The sequence below is a fragment of the Manis javanica genome, chromosome 2 (genome assembly GCF_040802235.1).
Source record: "Manis javanica isolate MJ-LG chromosome 2, MJ_LKY, whole genome shotgun sequence".
In the NCBI taxonomy this organism is placed as follows: domain Eukaryota; kingdom Metazoa; phylum Chordata; class Mammalia; order Pholidota; family Manidae; genus Manis; species Manis javanica.
In genome coordinates, this window is record NC_133157.1 from 214,972,697 (window position 1) to 214,991,802 (window position 19,106).

The following is a 19,106-nucleotide window of genomic DNA, read 5'->3' on the forward strand; positions in this document are numbered from 1 at the left end:
TAGGCTTGTATGACATCTCCTTTCAGTGTCCCTGTTATAACTGGCTCTAAAACTCTTGAAAGGGTCAATGGACTTGTCTTCAGGGAGAGCATCAAGGCAAGTTGGCAGGTGACAGGAATATTCTTCTTTGGTTAGTTTAAAGAAGAGGGATGCTGGAGGGGCAATAGGGGACCACAGCTTTACCTAAGGAAGAGCAGCAGTCACAGCTCTTGGGGTCTATGGCAGAAAAGCGGCTGAGCCCAGGACCTAGCCTGGGAGGACCAGTATCCCTGAGGGCATGTTTGTGACAAAATTTTCTCAACCCACAAGCAGTTGTCTCCCTCCTTCTCTTCACAGACCCCATTTTATAAGCTGGCAGTGAAATCAGCTGATTCCTGTGGAGGTGTTCACAAGAAGCATCCCCGCCTTTCCTGGAGAGAGCAAAGATGAAAGAGGGGCTGCTAATGGCAAGGAACTGGGGTGGTGGACGTGAGTCCCACAATTCCTTGGCCTTTTATGCCTGAAGATGACTAGTTAAATAATTTGATGCACAGACCCTGACCACCATTCTAATGAGCTCTGGTAAGCTGGCACAGAAATTAATGATAATAAATTAATTCCAGAGAATTCCATTTTATGTACTCAATTATTAATGGCATTACAGTGTTATTAATGGTGTCAATTATTAATGGCATAAATAATTAAGAAATCATATCCATGCTGTAATGTACAAGAGTTCCAGTGGTGAGCAAATTGCTCAGAATAAATAAATACACATACCAGGGTTCAGACCTATAATGCTCAGCCTTTAACATGTTTCTTGGAGAACATTGGTATATCTGTCACTAGCGTCATTTTACTGATGAGGTCTGTCTTACTAGGATTCCTGCCTAAGTCTTATATTATGATAGTAACAAGAAGTTACGGAATAGGGAGGCACGCTTCTTTGACAGTTCTAATCTTTCAGGGGAAATATAAGAGAGACCCTGCCTGAAATTGGTATCCACAGGCAACTAGATAAGGAGATCAAGGGAGGGCTGTGTGAATTCGAGAATGCAGAAGGGCTGACCAGTGTTGAGTTTAATTTGAAAGACAGCAGAAGACCCAAGCAGCTATTGCCCCAACCAGTTCAACCAGACTGGAGTTCTGGTAAGTAAACATGAGGGACTCAGAACAGCGCAGTTCAAATGGGGTGACTTATTAGTGGCATGAGTGAGTATCCTGTGACATCTCTCCAAGCCTCACTTTCTTCATTTGTGTGATGGGGATAATGTTGATTCTAAAGGTTATCTGATAAAATGAATATGGTTCATAATGAGCTGTCAACAAATAGCTTCTTTTAGTAGTGGTGTTGTTTTGATTATTATTATAAATATTTTATAATGCAACTTGTCCACTTTATAGGTGAAGAAATTGAAGCCTGAAGAACAGACGTGAGTCGTCACTGAGTTTGCATGTGGGATACTCCCCCTCATCCCTCCAGATCACGATCTCCTCCATCCCGCTCTACTTCACCAGAACCCAACATCCACGTTTGACACTGACAGAGTTCAGGTGTGCTGGTGGGTTCTGTAATTGGGAGACCCAGCAAGATGGCAAAGGGGAGAACGAGGTCAGGACATTAATTTTCTTGGCTCCTTCCTTGAGAGGTTCCTATTAGCTGGCTGTGCATTTCTATAAAAGACTACAGATACTCCCCAAGTGGCTGACTCTGCATGATTTTCTCTTTCTGGAATCCTGAGCCTTCCACATCTGGACTCTTCTAGTCTATAGATGGTAACAAGCTTGCAGCTGCCATCTCTGAATTACTGTGCTATCCCTTGGTGGAAAACCCTGATCAAATTATCCTCTGTTCAGTGTTCCTGTCAGATAGTGGTAAATGACAGAAATGATACTGGAGTCCAAGTTCTTGGTGTAAAATCTTTCCTTTACACTCACTTAGTTTTTACTCACATGGTCATTAAATTATTGTCTACTAAGAACAAGGCCCTGTGCTGGGCAAAGGCAATATAAACATCAGTAGCAAATGGATGCCCATTATCTTACACCACCACTTGACAGTGCTCCGGTGAAGGAGTTAGCCAATTGTTTCTGCACAAGAAGGCAAGAGAGCAGATGTTTTAGATGTTGGCCCTCTATCTTTGTGGTGACTACTCAACTCTGTCATTGTAGCACCAAAGCAGCCACAGATAGTACGTCCACAAATGAGTATGGCTGCGCACCAACAAAACTATACATGCCCACTGAACTTCATACTTCCTACAATTGTCCCATGTACAAAACATTCTTCTTCTTCTGACTTTCTTCTCCAAATATTTAAAAAGATAAAAACTAATATTTGCTCATGGACCATCTAAAACCAGGCAGTGGGCCAGCTTTGGCCCACAGGTGGTAGGTAGTTTACTGACATATGGGCTAAAATACAAACGTAGTACTGAGGGAACTAATTTAAGAGGGTCAAGAGCTGGGAGGAGGAGGCTGGGAGAAGATTCATACAGAAATCAACATTTGCACACGTTGTTGATGGATGATAGAGTTGATTTAGCAGGAAGAAGGGAAAGCCCCCTCAAGGCACAGGTAATGAGCAAAAGCAAAGAATCTTAAAACTGCAGGATGTGCAGGGAGTGGAGTCTGAAGTGGTAGAGCCAGAGAAAGGAGACATGGGGTGACTGGGGAGAGACCTGGGAGGACAGAGGGCAGGAGGCCCGGAGCCACACTGTGGAGAGCCAGAGTGCCCTGCTGAGACACTGGACTTCAGAGGCGGAGTCCCAGGTAACAGGATTAGACAGACCTGGGAGCAAAGCCCGGCTCTACCATTGTCTGGCTGAGTGATCACAGGCAAATTATCTAACCTGTCTGTGCTTCATTTTTTAACATGCAAAACAGTCACCATAACAGCTCCAGCTTCATTGTTCTAGTGAGGATTAGATGGGGTGATGCACACAGACTGCTCACAGCCGTACTGACTCACGGTAAGTGCTCAATGAAGGTTTGCTATTATTAGCATTATTATGATTAGGCTCATTGACTAGTCTGGCTCTTGCTATGTTTTCTCCAGTCCAAATTCAGAGCATTCCTTGCCATTGCTGATGGGGATGGCAGCTGGACAGTTGGCAGACCCGAGGTGAACATAAGGTTTCTCTTCTAGCACTGCGATAGCATCAGCCCCAATGAGTCTTCAGTGGCAGAAATCCATTTCTCTGAACCTGAACCTCATAAACCTTGCCTCATTGGATGTGAAGCCAAAGCCACAGCTCTCCAGTCCAGACAATATCCTTAGAGTGTTCTAGCACACAGAGCGCCTATTATGAGTTTGCCTATGAGTTTTCTTTCCTGTTTAGGCTGCACAGGGAGAGGACGGTGTTTGGAGAGTTCTCCGTTGTAACAATCCCCTCTTGAGTCCCCTGGCTGGCAGCCTGCAGTGAATCTGCATGGTGTTCCATCTACCCCGAAGGAAGAGAAGAAAAGCAGAAACAAGTGGGCATTATCTGGTGTCAGCACTTGAAATAAATAAGAAATAAACAAGTGATAAATTTTATGTTAATTTAGTAGATCCAGAAAGACTTCAGATCTGGTTTGAGGGCAATATTGTATAGAAACCATAACATTTCACTCCTGAGACATTGTAAGAAAATTAAGATGTGGTGAGGAAGAGGACTGCTTACTTATTTTTTTAAAAGACAAAATAATGTTAATATTTAATTACAATTCAGGCATTCAAATGAATCATTAAACCGGCCCTTAGGACACATTTGAAGGAAATCATTTTAACTCTACTTTTTAAAAAAATGAAAAATTCTGCTGTAAAAGAAATGTTCATGATGCAACATTTGAGGGGAGAGGGAAAGCTATAGAAGATTAAATAACAATTACTCAATAAGCCTTAACTCATAGGTTATATTATTAAAATTAATTGTGTATTTTCTTCAAAATGTTCTTGCCAGCATGTTGTAAACCTACATTAAGGCAGGGGGAGATTTAAAAAAAAGTGCAGGAGGTTTCACTTGAGAATACAAAATGTTGAGAAAGATGACAGAATGAGAGTTCACTTGCACAGAGTAAGAGGATGCTTGGCCAGCACCCTTCATCCCCACCTGGGGTGGGGAGACATGTTTTCCTTCACCCCAGGTTGAGTGGGAGAATAATAGATAGATGATAAATGATGGATAGATAACAGACAGATGATAAATAGATACAAAAAAATGTAAAGAGTATCAGAATTTGAAATAAATGATCTGGTGATACTAGAAGCTGGTATTTGTAGAACAGAAATCATAATCTTAGTACCCATGTGTAAGCTGTCTTTGTATTCTGGCTTATCAAGGGAGTAAGTCTTTTACCCACCAAGGCCTACAAGTCCTATAGGCTGTTCTGAGTCAAAACTTGTTATACTAGGGCTGTACCTGTTTAAGTCAATTTCAAACCCTAAAACTTAAAACTTTTTTTTAAACTAAAGTCCATGAAACAACAACTATAAAATAATCATGAACCTAAAAATAAATCAGCCACTTAGCTATAGACAACAACTATCATACAAACTGCCATAAAACACCAAAAGACCAGATCTCTTCAAACTGTATACATATTCAATGCCAATCTTTATGTCTATTCCTCACAGTTTCCTGGTTCATTCATTCTGTACTGGCTCTTTAAGAATAAGAATAGTCATAGCCCATTTCCTTCTGAGTTCAGTTCAAATGGACACGTGCATACAAGACGTAACATTTCCACTTCCAGTTATTAGAACACAAAAAGGGCTATAATTTAGGAATGAGTGAACAATTTCAGTGTAATCTCAAACCAAAGTAAGGAGATCTGTTCTTATCCTAATTGTTTATATGAATCAAGTAAATCTTCTCTGGATGAAGGCAACATTCATAGTAAATGTCCTGTGATCAATAAAGAAATTACAAGGCATATGCACAAAGAAAATCATACACTTGCAAGACATCCAGATACAGAATGTAAGTAATTATGTTAGAAATGTTCAAGAAATCAGATGACAAGAGGGAAAATTTAGCAGTGAACTAGGGACTATAATAAAATAAAATCAAAACTCTAAAAATGAAAAATAAAATAACCCAAATTTAAGACTCCCATACATGTATTTAACAGTACAGTTAATAAACTCCAGGGGAGAAATATTGAATGGAAGACAGATCAGTAAGAAAAATTCTTATTGATAGACACACACAAAAAGAGAGAGAGAGAGAGAGAGATGGGATGTAAAAAGAGTCTAAGGGGCATCTGAGACATAGCAAAAGGTCTGACATACATGCCTTAAACTTCCAAAGGAAGTAGAGAGAAAATGAGGATGAAATAATATTTGAAGGTAAAACTGTCAAGAATTTGCCAATACTGACAAAAAAAAATAATGTTAGAAGGAACCGAGATGATGGATGACAGATAACAGAGAAGGAAAGATACTTCAAATGAGTGCCAATACCAGCACTAGTCATAGTTGACTACATAAAAGATGAGAGCCAGAAAACACCGAAACGACATATTCAAGTGTTGAACAAAATAACTGCTAACCTACAATTCTATACTTAGTAAAAATATCCTTCAAAAATGAAGGTGAAATGTAAAGCCATTTTTAAGACAAAAAATGAATTTGCCATATTCAATCCTACACTAAAGGCATTAAAAAGGGGTATTTTTCAGGCAGAAGGGAAATGATGGGAGCTTGAAAAAAATGGAAGGAATAAGAAACAACTGAAATGATAAACACGTGTGTAAATCTAAATGAATACTGAGCACATAAACATAATAACATCTTGTGGAATATAAAATATATGTAGAATTAAAGGACATGACAATAATAGTTTAATAAGGTAGAACAGGGTAAATGGAGTTGAATTCACAGAAAACAGTGAAGGAACATATAACTAATAAAGCAATAAAACAGAAAATGAAATAATAAAAAGTAATTACTCCAAGTGGAGGCAAAAAAATTAAAAAGTGAATAGAAAGAAATAATGACATGGTACACATAAATAAAAATATATTAGGAGTTAGTTTAAATATAAATGGGCTAAATACTTCAATTAAGAGAAGAAAGGTTAAAAACAGAGATTAAAAATAAACTAACCAGATGCTTCTTTAAAGAGACATAACTTTAAACACAAGGGTATAAAAAGTTTGAAAGTAAAAATTTATACAATATTGACATTAATAAAAGTTTGACATATACTAATACCCAATGTAGTCTTTTTAAAGCAAGAAACATTACTACAAATAAAAAGCCACAATTTTTTAATAATAAAAATGAATCTATGAGAAAATGTACCAATTCTAAATTTGCATCCACCTAATAACATAGCTTCAAAGTATGTGAGGCAAATACTAACAGAACCAAGAAAAGTAGACATAGTCACATTCATCTGGAAGAAATGACTGCATATCTCATCTCAAATTCTGATGAAATAAGCAGACAAAAATATCAGCAAGATGTAGGATATGTAAATAACATGAAAAACATTAAACATACTTGACTGATAGAGAACAATATACGCAGTAACTTCAGAAAAGAGTATTTCACAGGTGGATCAGAAAAATGAATTGAAAGCAAAGCAAATGCTTTCGTCAGTATAAGGCTTCCAATTACTTCTGCCTCCACCATTACCTCCATCAAATCATAAACTCTTCTCCCTGTAGAAAGTGGACAATTACAGGTCTGCTGCTAAAGGAGGGAGGTGGAAAATAAAGCTAAAACTGTGTACGAACTCCACATTCACATCAGGTACTTCCATTGTAAGGATGGTGGCTCAAAAAGCCAAAAACGTTCCTGCTCCAATTCATTTCTTCCCTGGTAGTGAAATTTTCCTCATGGAGACACGGCAATAAGAAATTGGGCTTCCCCTAAATGGTATCTCAAGGAGATACTGTAATTCAGAGATGACATAAAAATATTAGTTATAATTCTCTTTCATTTTATAATTCATTTTATTTCAATGAAATGTCTATATTCCTGACACTTCATCTTCAGAAACCAAACCTCACTAAAGTACATTCCCAGCCCTTCACATAGTCCTTGGCACATCATAAATATTCTATAAGAATTGTTTTGAAAGATTAAAAGTTTTAATAACAGTGAATGTTAAAATAACTGCCACAGTTATAGTATCATTCAAAAGATTCTAAAGCACTAGTAACATTCAAGGACACTAACAATCCTGGGATTGATTATTACATGGGTAAATTTGATTTTATTTGCTGAATTTGAGGTAAATCTCAATGACATAAATATAACTCACAATGATTGCTATTTACTCATTATTATGTGACTCCTTACAATTTGTAAAAACTTTAGAAAACTTGTATTATATTAAAATTTTAACCTAATATGAAACATTAGTATACTTGCTGTGGGTGTCTTACAGACATCCATTATCAGTAGTATATAGAAAATCTTCTGTTCCTAGTTTGTGAAGGATTTAACTCATGAATTATAAAAATTATGAGTACATTTTGAATTTTTAAAAATGCATTTCCTGTACCATTGATATGATCCTTATCTTACCAACATAGTTCATTTCATTGTTAATTTTTTTAAAATAAAGCTTTCATTGATATACAATCTTATGAAGGTTACACATGAGCAACATTGTGGTTTCAACATCTATCCATATTATCAAGTCACCCCCCCACCCCACTGCAGTCACTGTCTATCAGCAAAGTAATATGCTATAGAGTCATTATTTGTCTTCTCTGTGCTATAATGACTTCCCGTGACCTACCTATATTGTGATTGCTAATTATATTGCCACTTAATCCCCTTCTCCCTCCCTCCCCACCCACCCTCCCCGACCCCTCCCCTTTGGTAACCGCTAGCCCCTTCTTGGAGTCCCTGAGTCGGCTGTTGTTTTGTTCTTTAGTTTTGCTTTGTTGATATACTCAACAAATGAGTGAAATAATTTGATACTTGTCCACCTGGCTTATTTCACTGAGCATAATACCCACTAGCTCCATCCATGTTGTTGCAAATGGTAGCATTTGTTTTCTTCTATGGCTGAATAGTATTCCATTGTGCATATGTACCACCTCTTCTTTATCCATTCATCTACTTGTGGACACTTAGGTTGCTTCCATATCTTGGCTATTGTAAATAGTGCTGCAATAAACAGAGGGGTGCATATGTCTTTTTGAATCAGGGATTTTGTTTTCTTCCTAGATAAATTCCTAGGAGTGGAAATATTGAGTCAAATGGTATTTCTATTTTTAGTTTTTTGAGGAAACACCGTATTGTTTTCTACAATGGTTGCACAAATTTACATTCCCACCAGCAGTGAAAGAGGGCTCCCCTTTCTCCACATCCCTGCCAGCATTTGTTCTTTCTTCTTTGGATGATGACCAACCTAATTGATGTGAGGTGATATCTCATTGTGGTTTAATTTGCATTTCCCTGATGATTAGCGATGTGGAGTATCTTCTCATGTGCCTGTTGGCCATCTGAATTTCTTCTTTGGGGAGTTGTCTGTTCATAACCTCCACCCATTTTTTAATCAGGTTATTTGGTTTTTGGGTGTTGAGGTGTGTGAGCTCCGTATGTATTTTGGATATTAACCCATTATGAGATAACTCATTTATGAATATATTCTCCCATATTGTAGGATGCCTTTTTGTTCTACTGATAGTGTCCTTTGCTGTACAGAAGCTTTTTAGTTTGATGTAGTCTCATTCATTAATTTTTGCTTTTGTTTCTCTTGCCTGAGGAGATGTGTTCAGGAAAAAGTTGCTCATGTTCATATTCAAGAGAATTTTGCCTATATATTATTCTATGAGTTTTATGGTTTCATGACTTATATTCAGTCTTTACCCATTTTGAGTTTACTTTTGTGTATAGAGTTAGACAGTAATCCAATTTCATTCTCTTACACGTAGCTGTCCAGTTTTGCCAACACCAGTTGTTGAAGAGGCTGTCATTTCCCCATTGTATATCCATGACTCCTTTATCATATATTAATTGGCCATATATGTGTGGGTTTATATCTGGGCTCTCTGTTCTCTTCCATTGATCTATGGGCCTCTTCTTGTGCCACTATCAAATTGTCTTGATTACTGTGACTTTGTTGTAGAGCTTGAAGTCTGGGAGCATAATCCCCCAGCTTTATTCTTCCTTCTCAGGATTGCTTTGGCTATTCAGGGTCTTTTGTGGTTCCATATGAATTTGAGAACTATTTGCTCTAGTTGGTTGAAGAACGCCATTGGTATCTTGAAAGGGAGTGATTGAATCTGTAGATTGCTTTAGGCAGGATGGCCATTTTGACAATATTAATTCTTCTTATCCATAAGCATGGGATGTATTTCCATTTATTGGTATCTTCTTTAATTTCTCTTATGAGTGTCTTGTAGTTTACAGGGTATAGGTCTTTCACTTCCTTGGTTAGATTTATTCCTAGGTATTTTATTCTTTTAGATGCAATTGTGAATGGAATTGTTTTCCTGATTTCTCTTCTGCTCATTCATCGTTAGTGTATAGGAATGAACACATTTCTGTGTATTAATTTTATATCCTGCAACCTTACTGAATTCAGATATTAGATCTAACAGTTTTGGAGTGGATTCTTTAGGGTTTTTTATGTACAATATCATGTTATCTGCGAACAGTGACAATTTAACTTCTTCCTTGCCAATCTGGATACCTTTCATTTCTTTGTGTTGTCTGATTGCTCTGGCTAGAACTGTTAGGTAGTTTTTTGATTACCAGTTCAATTTCACTGCTGATAATTGGTCTGTTCAGATTTTATGTTTCTTCCTGGGTCAGTCCTGGAATGTTGTAGTTTTCTAGAAAGTTGTCCATTTCTTCTAGGTTGTCTAATTTGTTATAATACACTTTTTCATAGTATCCTCTAATAATTCTTTGTATTTCCATGATGTCCCTAGTGATTTTTCATTTCTGATTCTGTTTATGTATGCAGACTCTCTTTTTTTCTTGATAAGTCTGGCTAGGGGGTTATCTATTTTGTTTATTTTCTTAATGAATCAGCTCCCAGTTTCATTGATTCTTTCTATTGCTTTATTCTTCTCAATTTTATTTATTTCTGCTCTAATCTTTATTATGTCCCTCCTTCTACTGACTTTGAGCCTCATGTGTTCTTCTTTTTCTAGTTTCATTAATTGTGAGTTTAGACTGTTCATTTGGGGTTGTTCTTCTTTCTTGAGGTAAGCCTGTGTTGCAATACTCTTAGAATTGCCTTTACTGCATCCCAAAGGTTTTGGGGTGTTGAGTTGTTGTTTTCATCTGTCTCTATATATTGCTTGGTTTCTGTTTTTGTTTTGTCATTGATCCACTGATGATTTAGGAGCATGTTGTTAAGGCTCCATGTGCTTGTGGGCTTTCTTGTTTTCTTTGCAAAATTTATTTCTAGTTTCATACCTTTGTGGTCTGAGAAACTGATTGGCACAATTTCAAACTTTTTTAATTTATTGGGACTTCTTTTGTGCCCTAGCATGTGATCTATTCTGGAAAATGTTGCATGTGCACTTGAGATGAATGTGTTTCCTGCTGCTTTTGGATGGAGTGTTCCATAGATGTCTGTTAGGTCCATCTCTTCTAATATGTTGTTCAGTGCCTCTGTGCCCTTCTTATTTACTGTCTGGTTGATCTGTCCTTTGGAGTGAGTGGTGTGTTGAAGTCTCCTAAAATGAATGCATTGCATTCTATTTCCCCCTTTAATTCTGTTAGTATTTGTTTCACATATGTAGGTGCTCCTATATTGGGTACATAAATATTTATAATGGTTATGTCCTTTTGTTGGACTGACCTCTTTATCATTATGTAATGTCCTTCTTTGTCTCCTTTGTTACTTTCTTTGTTTTGAAATCTATTTTGTCTGATAAGTACTTCTCCTGCTTTTTTCTCCCTGTTATTTGCATAAGATATCTTTTTCCATCCCTTCACTTCTAATCTGTGTATGTCTTTGGGCTTGAAGTGAGTCTCTTGTAGGCAGCGTATAGATAGGTCTTCTTTTTTTATCCATTCTGTAACTGTATGTCTTTTGATTGGTGCATTCAGACCATTTATATTTAGGGTGATTATCGATACATGTATATACTTATTTCCATTGCAGGCTTTAGGTTCATGGTTACCAGAGTTCAAGGGCAGCTTCTTTACTATCTAAAAGTCTAACTTAACTTGCTTCGTATACTATTTCAAACACAGTCTTAAGGTTCTTTTTTTTCTGCCTTCTTCTCCTTCCTCCACTTTTTATATATTACGTGTCATATTCTGTACTCTTGGTGTATCCCTTGAGTGACTTTGCGGGTAGTTGATTTAATTTTGCATATGCTTAGTAATTAATTGGTCTACTTCCTTTACTGTGGTTTTATTTTCTCTGGTGACAGCTATTTAGCCTTAGGGGCACTTACATCTAGAGCAGTCCCTTTAAAATACACTGTGAGACTGTGGGTGGGAGATCAATTCCCTCAACTTTTGCTTATCTGGGAATTGTTTAATCCCTCCTTCAAATTTAAATGATAATCTTGCTGGGAAGAGTATTCTTGGTTAATGGCCCTTCTGTTTCATTGCACTAAACACTTCTTTCCACTCCCTTCTGGCCTGTAAGGTTTCTGCTGAGAAGTCTGGTGATAAGCTGATGGGATTTCCTTTATAAGTGATCTTTTTTCTCTCCCTGGATGTTTTCACTACTCTCTCCTTGTCCTTGATCTTTGCCATTTTAATTATTATACGTCTTGGTGTTGTCATCTTAGGATTCCCTGTGTTGGGAGATCTCTGCACTCCCATGACCTGAGAGACCATTTCCTTCCCCAGATTGGGGAAGTTTCAGCAATTGTTTCCTCAAGGAGGCTTTCTATTTCTTTGTCTCTCTTCTTTTTCTGGCACCCCTATAATGAAATATTGGTCTGTTTGTATTGTTTGCACAGTTCTCTTACTATTCTTTCATTCCTAGAGATCCTTTTTTCTCTCTGTGCCTCAAATTGTTCTCTTGTTCTTTTTTATTTACCATCTCCTCTACCTCATCTAATCTATTTTTAAATCCCTCCATTGTATGTTTCCTTTCAGATACTGTATTTTTCATAGTTTCTATCTCTTTCTTGAAGTCCTCCCTGACATCTTGAGTATTTTTCTGTAGCTCTGTAAGTAGGTTTATGATTTTTATTCTGAAATCTTTGTTAAGATTGGTGATTTCAGTTTCACTTAGCCATCTTTCTGGCTTCTTTTCCTGTATTTTTGCTTGGACAACTTATTTTTGCTGTTTCAGCTTTTTAGTGATTCCTACGGAATAATAATTTTGGGTAGGAGGTGCCCTCTAGTGCCCAGAAACTCTACTCTCTGGAGCTGCCAAGCACCTTTAGCAATGGCAGGGATAACAGGAGGGTGGAACAAGTGTCTGCTGGAAGAAAACAGCTGTTTTCTGCTTTCCTAGCTGTAAGGGCTGCCTCTACTGCCAGGTCCAGTGGGCCTAGAACACAGGGAGGAGCTTGTGTGCTATGCTCCTGTAGCTGCTGTAGGCAGGGCCACCCTCTGGCTGCCCTGGCAGGTTGGTGGGGGCAGCAGGTGTGAAGACCGGTGCTTGCTGGGAGGAAACAGCAGGAGGCTGCATATCTCAGTCAGGAGCCTTGAGGTTATATTGCCATCCAGGGGGATGGAGTGTCTGAAGCTCTTGAGAGTTCCCAACCTGCCTGCCTGAGTGTTCTGAGATGATTTTGTCCACCTGCCGTTTTTTCTGAGCAGCAAGTTCTGTATAATCTTTGCCCCTTCAACACCCTCTTGCTGTTGGGAAGTCTTTTAAAGTGCCCAGTTTTCTTTGAGTCCCAGAGCAGTCAGTTGTGTGTATCTGCTCTCCACAAGTGGCTGGAATCTTAGTCTCCACAAGTATTCTGCCTGTCTTTGCTTTCCAACCCCACTAGTCTCCAGTGCACTATGTAATGTGGGGCTGTGTCCCAGAGCATATATATATAGAACAGGGTGCTTAGCAGTCTTGGGCTTCTACTCCCTCCCTGCTCCATTTCTCTTCCTCCCACCTGTGAGCTTGAGTGGGGGCAGGGCTTGGGTCCCGGCAGATCACAACTTTGCTACTTAATGCTTTTCTGTGAGGTCTTCTGTTTTCCCCAGATGTAGGCAGCCTGTTCTGCAATCTTTGGGTCACTCTTTCAGGATTAGTTGTATTTGCTGTATTTTCATGTTATATGTGGTTTTGGGAGGAGGTTTTGCCTCACTTCTTACACAGCCATCTTTTTCCCAAGTCATTGTATAACAATTTGTTGAATAAATTTTAAGTCCCTCAAAATGTGGAATAGGGTGGGGAGAGGCACCTGAAAGAGACTAAAAGTACCCTATGAGTAACAAACAACCCCTTACAAAAATAGCCCTTGCTAAGACATAACTTGTAAATGTGTTTTTGAGGCAGCTTGGGGAAAGAACCCAAACTCAACCAGACTAACTGTGTACACCCTGTGATCTGAAATGTAACCCAAAGAGTTGTTAGTTCATCTATTGAATTGCAACTGGACATTCTGAGACAATCAATATATATTAACAAATCTACGTAGTTGGAACCTGGCTCAGTATCAATAGCCTAGTACAAGGATAAAGGTCTGATTGGCCAATCTCAGACTTTTGATGCTGTAGAGATGGGGACTCCTACACTTGGGGTGCTAAGAAATTCCACTTAATCCCCCACAACAATGCTTAAAATCATTACCCCTTTGAAATGAAATAACACACTGAGGTCCAGAGAGAATGAGAAAATTCTCTAATTACTGCCATAACCAAGAATCAAATTGTGATCTTTCTATGCCCCCAAATCTGGGCTCTTTCAACATTTCTGTACAGGTTCCAGAAACAACCTTTGAAAGATGTGAGTCTACTCCCTTTGTTCAGTAAGCAAGTTACTGATATTGACTTGAATTTCCATGGGAACTTCCCCAGAGGGGAGACATGTGACAACAAAAAAGAACTCTTTAGTTCCCATTTTAGTTATGTTCTTTATATTTCATTCATAAAATGAAGTCTGGCCTGATCATCCCTGTCTGATCATACTGGATAGTCATTAAGACTGTCATTGCTCTTAGACGGACTAGAAAGACAGTGCCTATGGCAACCCCATCGATGTACTGCCAGCATGGACAGCACATCCAGAATGGCTGTCTCCTCAAGGTATTTTTTAAAAAGCATTAATCAAACAATTTACCTGCCACTTAAGAAATAAAAAGGGCAACTCAATCTCCCCTTTACTTATGTGTTAGAACTCTCTATATATGATGGATTTTGAAACTTTTAAATATGTGCTGCCAGTATGTTTCTCTACCTTCCATTTCACCCTTAGAATATAAGATTACCATAGCGAAGTGTCTCCTGTCTCTCTTTGCCCCACCTCCATGGTACTGTGCCCTCTGTCTAGCTGTATCTCTTTTACTTCATTCTTTCTCAGTCCATCCTTCCCCTTTGGAGCTTATCTCTTTTTCATTGAAAATATTCTTCATTTAGTCAAACTCACAAATTTTTCTACTTACTCTTTAGCCCACAGCATCCTTTACTTTTGTACCATAGAAACTGTCCTAAGTTCATAAGAAGTTGTAGTCCTGCACTGATCTGTTTCTAGGCTCTCCTCTCTTGCATCCCCCTGACTGCCTTTTCATGCTCCTAAAGGGCTTCCTTCCTTTCTCTTCTCTTTGAAGAGGTGCATTCCAGCAATCAGTCTTCTGTATTCTTCTTTCCTTCATTCTCATTCCATTTCTGAGTTATTTCTATGTATCCAAGGTTTCATCAAGGAGACATGTTGGTATGAAGGGGAAAAGTGAAGACAAAGGGTGAATATCGCACATCTTTCTAGAACATTAATTTTTATTAAGACTTGGAGATGAGTTGATCTTTTTCTAATAAGACAGAAATGGGTATATTGTGATAGAGAAGGCAAAATTTGCATACATTTTTAAAACATCAGATGTGAAGAAATGTCAGTCACTGAATATGATTTTTAAAAAGTCATGTCTCCAAAATCCCTGGGCTTATTTTTCCATTAGCATCCATCATTGCAAGTACATCTATGGAAAAACAAATGTGCACAGAACTCATGTATAAGCTTATTTTATGACTGATAAATTATATCAATTAACTTAATCAATTTTCTGAGTCCTAATCTTAAATCTCTAAATGTTTCCTAGATGCTAACAATTATACTACTACTACTAATAGTTATTATTATTATTATCATTTTTAAGCTAAAATGCATTTGATGGGCATTATTGCACAGAAGAGTATAGAGTTATCCTCTGGCAGGAGAAAGTCGTTAACATAGAAATAACTCTCTCTCCTTGCCCAGAAACCTGCCTAGAGAGCTGAGAAGACCAGAAATGCCTAGTATATTTTTATGAACCAACATTTATAAAATAGCACTATAAAAGCAGCACCATGAGACAGTTATAGTTTTAGAGGAGTAGATTGTTGCTCAATTCAAGACAAAACATTCCCATGTCTCCTTTGCCATCAAGTGGGTCTGCTGGTGTGATGCAATATTATATGGGAATCTCATGCTGGTACATCATGTTGTAAGCTCTTAGACAGTGGTCACTGCTTACATTCCACAGACAGTAAAGGCAAATCCAACCCCCAAATACTGTGTTTGTTCCTGTGAGGAATAGCCATTGACCCATCTAAAATGGAAAGAGCCTGATATGGTCAACGTGCAACCAAGTAGCCAATTGGTCTTCTCAAGCTGTGGTGCTACATCAGGTTCATCTTTCATTTGTGTTGCTGGCAGATTAGACATCCAGTGCTGTGCCGTGTCATCTTTGGTCAGTGGGCGTCCATGCTACAGGCTCTGTTTGGAGTCTATCTCTGCTGTACTGGCCGCATCATTCATGTGTCTATCATGTTAATCCTGGGATACCTGGTGACAGAGGCTCCTGACATCAATTGGCCGATCATTTCATCTTCTTTGCTATCTAGTGCCTTCCCCATGGCAGACAGCCTAGGTGGCTGTTCACCTGTAATACAAAGGTACATTGTGCCTACTCCCAAATGTTCATCCATGTGCCCCTAATCCAAACTCTAGTCTCTAATCCTCCAATCTTTCTCCTTCCATATCCCTGACCAGCCTGCCAGGCCATGTGTGTGCCAGGCCCATGAATCCATATATATTCCAACCTTGGTCAATTATCTTTTCACAAAAAATGAATAACCAGATGCTCTGCTGCACATTGTGCCCATCAGGACCATTTTCCTTTCCTGCTGCTCAAAGCAATTAATGCAATGTCAGCTCAACAAACCTTCAGTTAACCTTATTTTGGAGTAAGTATTATCTGCCAGAGGGTCCCCAGTTGGCCCAAAATTACTGGATTATTTTTTTTATACATGACATTTGTACACATGTCCCCTACCTCACAAGATGTAGGCTGTTCAAGGAAGGATGAGACCTCATGTTAGGTGGCCCTCTGTAGCTAAGGTAGGCTCTGAAGGAGCTGATAGTTGGAGAGGGTGCGCTGACCCCAGCCCTACTGCTGGCCCACAAGGCCTCCTCGAAGGAGGGTCTGGACACTACATCTCTCTGTCTGCCACAGGCCTTCCCTAACATAGTACCTGGAATACAGCACATCTTAAATGTATATATTTTTTCCAAGAATCAGAAAACCTGACCATAGTGACTTATTATGCTTTCTTTATACAAAAAGATACCTAGAGGTAACTGACTGCTCATGTCGGCTCAATAGATCAATGTCTATAGCTTTCTTTCCATTATCCTCATGGTCACAAAGTGGCAACTATCATATTCACATTCAAGGCCAGAATGAAAAAAGAACATTGTAGTGTGTCTGTTTATCAGAAAATCAAAACCTCTCCAAGAATTGTGCAGGAAAACTTCCTTGTCTTGGGATTTTTGGCCAGAACAAAAGTACACTAGGGCTTCCAAGAATGCTGAGAGTGAGAATAGGATTATCATGATTGACTTACACTGACAAAAATGTATTGCTTGGGGTATGGACATAATGCTTCTACTCAAAAAGGAAAAAAATTCATAAAAGTGCTGTTAGCAAGGAAAAAGGAAAAGTAGTTGAAGGCTAGGTTTAATACTAACACTACCTCCACTATGAGTAAATATTTATCAAATAGAGAACGATAGAATGATTTTTAATTTTTTTGCTACACAAATAATTCCGCAATGGGAAGAATTTTGACTAAATCATTTCTGAGGTCATTTCAATACCAGTCTCTGAACTAAGGGGAACATTAAAGGCCACCCATAATTAATAATAAAAAAAAAAGATCTTTTAACTATGACAGACCATCAAGAGAGCCAGCAAAAGAGAGGAAATTTTTTAGCATCAGAGCCAGACTCATTCAGTATCCCCAAAGGAATCTTCAGGCAGCTGTTGACTTTAGAAGAGAGCTGTTGAGGCAATGGTGAGCCAAAGAGGAATAATGACCACTTTGTCCTGGTACTGATCAGAGAAATAATGATCAGCTGTCGCGTCCACGAAAGCCTCACTCTTACCACCTTTAAGGACTCGCCCCCACCTTCCTTCTCGCCCTCCACGGATTCCCCTGCTCAAAATCTGACGCAAATTGTTTCCTTACCATGGCAAGCTGCCTGAGACTTCTGGGAAGTATGTTTAAAGAGGAGTGATGCCAGGGCTGGGATCAGCCGTGCTTCTGTGTAGGCTGCAATGTAAGCTGCAATTAGGGATACTGAGATCCCTGAAGATGTAGGCCAAGTAGTGTGTGTGTGTGTGTGTGTGTGTGTGTGTGTGTGTGTGTGTGTGTGTGTGTGTGTGCATGATATATACATATACACACATGTGTGTATATTTATGTATTTTTTCAATTTGCTTCTTAACTTAGAATGAAAACCAAAGACCATGAGATACGTTGCTCATTTTATGGAGTGTGACATTCCTCCCAAGTCTGTTTTCTTTTTCTTCTGTTTTCGTTCATTCATTCATTCATTCACTGGTTCTTTCAATTAAAGAATTGTTCCTGGGTAAAGAGTAGCTAACAAGATAGATAAGAAATACATCCTCATCAAACTTACGGTAACAGGCAGACTTTAAACCGGTATTTAACATTTTTTCCTGATGATGTCTACCCTTTTACCTTCTTCTGCTTTTCTTATTTTTCACCATTTCAGACTTGAAGTAAAATACTGCCTGCTGAGATCACTGAAGGAGCATGGGAATAAAAGGACTTTGATTGGAATTCCAGCTGAAACACTTACAAGCTTTGGACCTTTAGCAATTTACTTCACCCACATGAAGTTTTTTTCTTCATCTGAGCAGGTAGCTCATGGTCTCTTCACATGCTGACATATGACCTTTTCACACTTCTTCATTTCCTTACTTACATATTCTTAAGTAAGCTACCCCCAAATTTGTTGGTAATTTTTCATGAAGTCATCTCTCTTCTCGGCATACAGAGATACTTGTGTCCTAATGACTTCCATTCTTGACTGTTGGACTTCTTAGTAAAATTTTACTGAAGAGTGACACTCATATAGAAAAGTGCACAAATTACAAATATACAACTTAATGGCTTTTCAGAAGCTGATCAGCCTTGTGCAACCAGCATCCATATCATGAAATTGAACATTATCAACATTCCAGAAGCTTCCAGTCAACAGAACCAAAAGGTAACTACTATCCATATTTCTAACACCAACAAAAGTACCGTAGGGACTCTGGCTTAGGGCTTCTTTCACTAAACTCCAGATTTGTAAAATCAATTAATGTTACTAATAACATTAGTTATTTCTAATACTGTAACACTATTATTCCTCTTCATTCTCATTGCTGTATAATACTCCATTATGTGACTATATCACAATTTGTTTACTCATGCTTCTGTGGATGAATATTTAGATTATCCCGGTTTGGAACTATGATAAATAATGCTGCTGTAAACATTCTTGTACATGATTTTTTGTCAATATACATACACTTTTCTTTTGGATACCTGGAGTCACAAGGGTCATATGGCATGAAAATATCCAACTTTAGTCAATACTTGCAGTTTTTCAAAGTGGTTGCAACAATGCGCACTCCCACCAACAGTATATGGAGTTCCTATTTTTCAACATGTTCCCTAGATATTGTTTCATTAATTATTAATTATCAATTATTACTATTGGTTAGTTCCTACTCATGTTCCACTACCATGTTTTCACATGTTC

The 19,106-nt window shown here is 38.3% G+C and overlaps 1 long non-coding RNA gene across 1 annotated transcript; it reads left to right on the forward strand.

The window, feature by feature from the left end:
• The first annotated feature begins 367 nt into the window (after positions 1 to 367).
• Positions 368 to 18,208, forward strand: LOC108384869 (uncharacterized). The gene is made up of 4 exons (XR_005061931.2): positions 368 to 561; positions 1,384 to 1,533; positions 2,866 to 2,951; positions 18,069 to 18,208. It is a non-coding gene; the product is annotated as an uncharacterized lncRNA (long non-coding RNA).
• Positions 18,209 to 19,106: the final 898 nt, after the last annotated feature.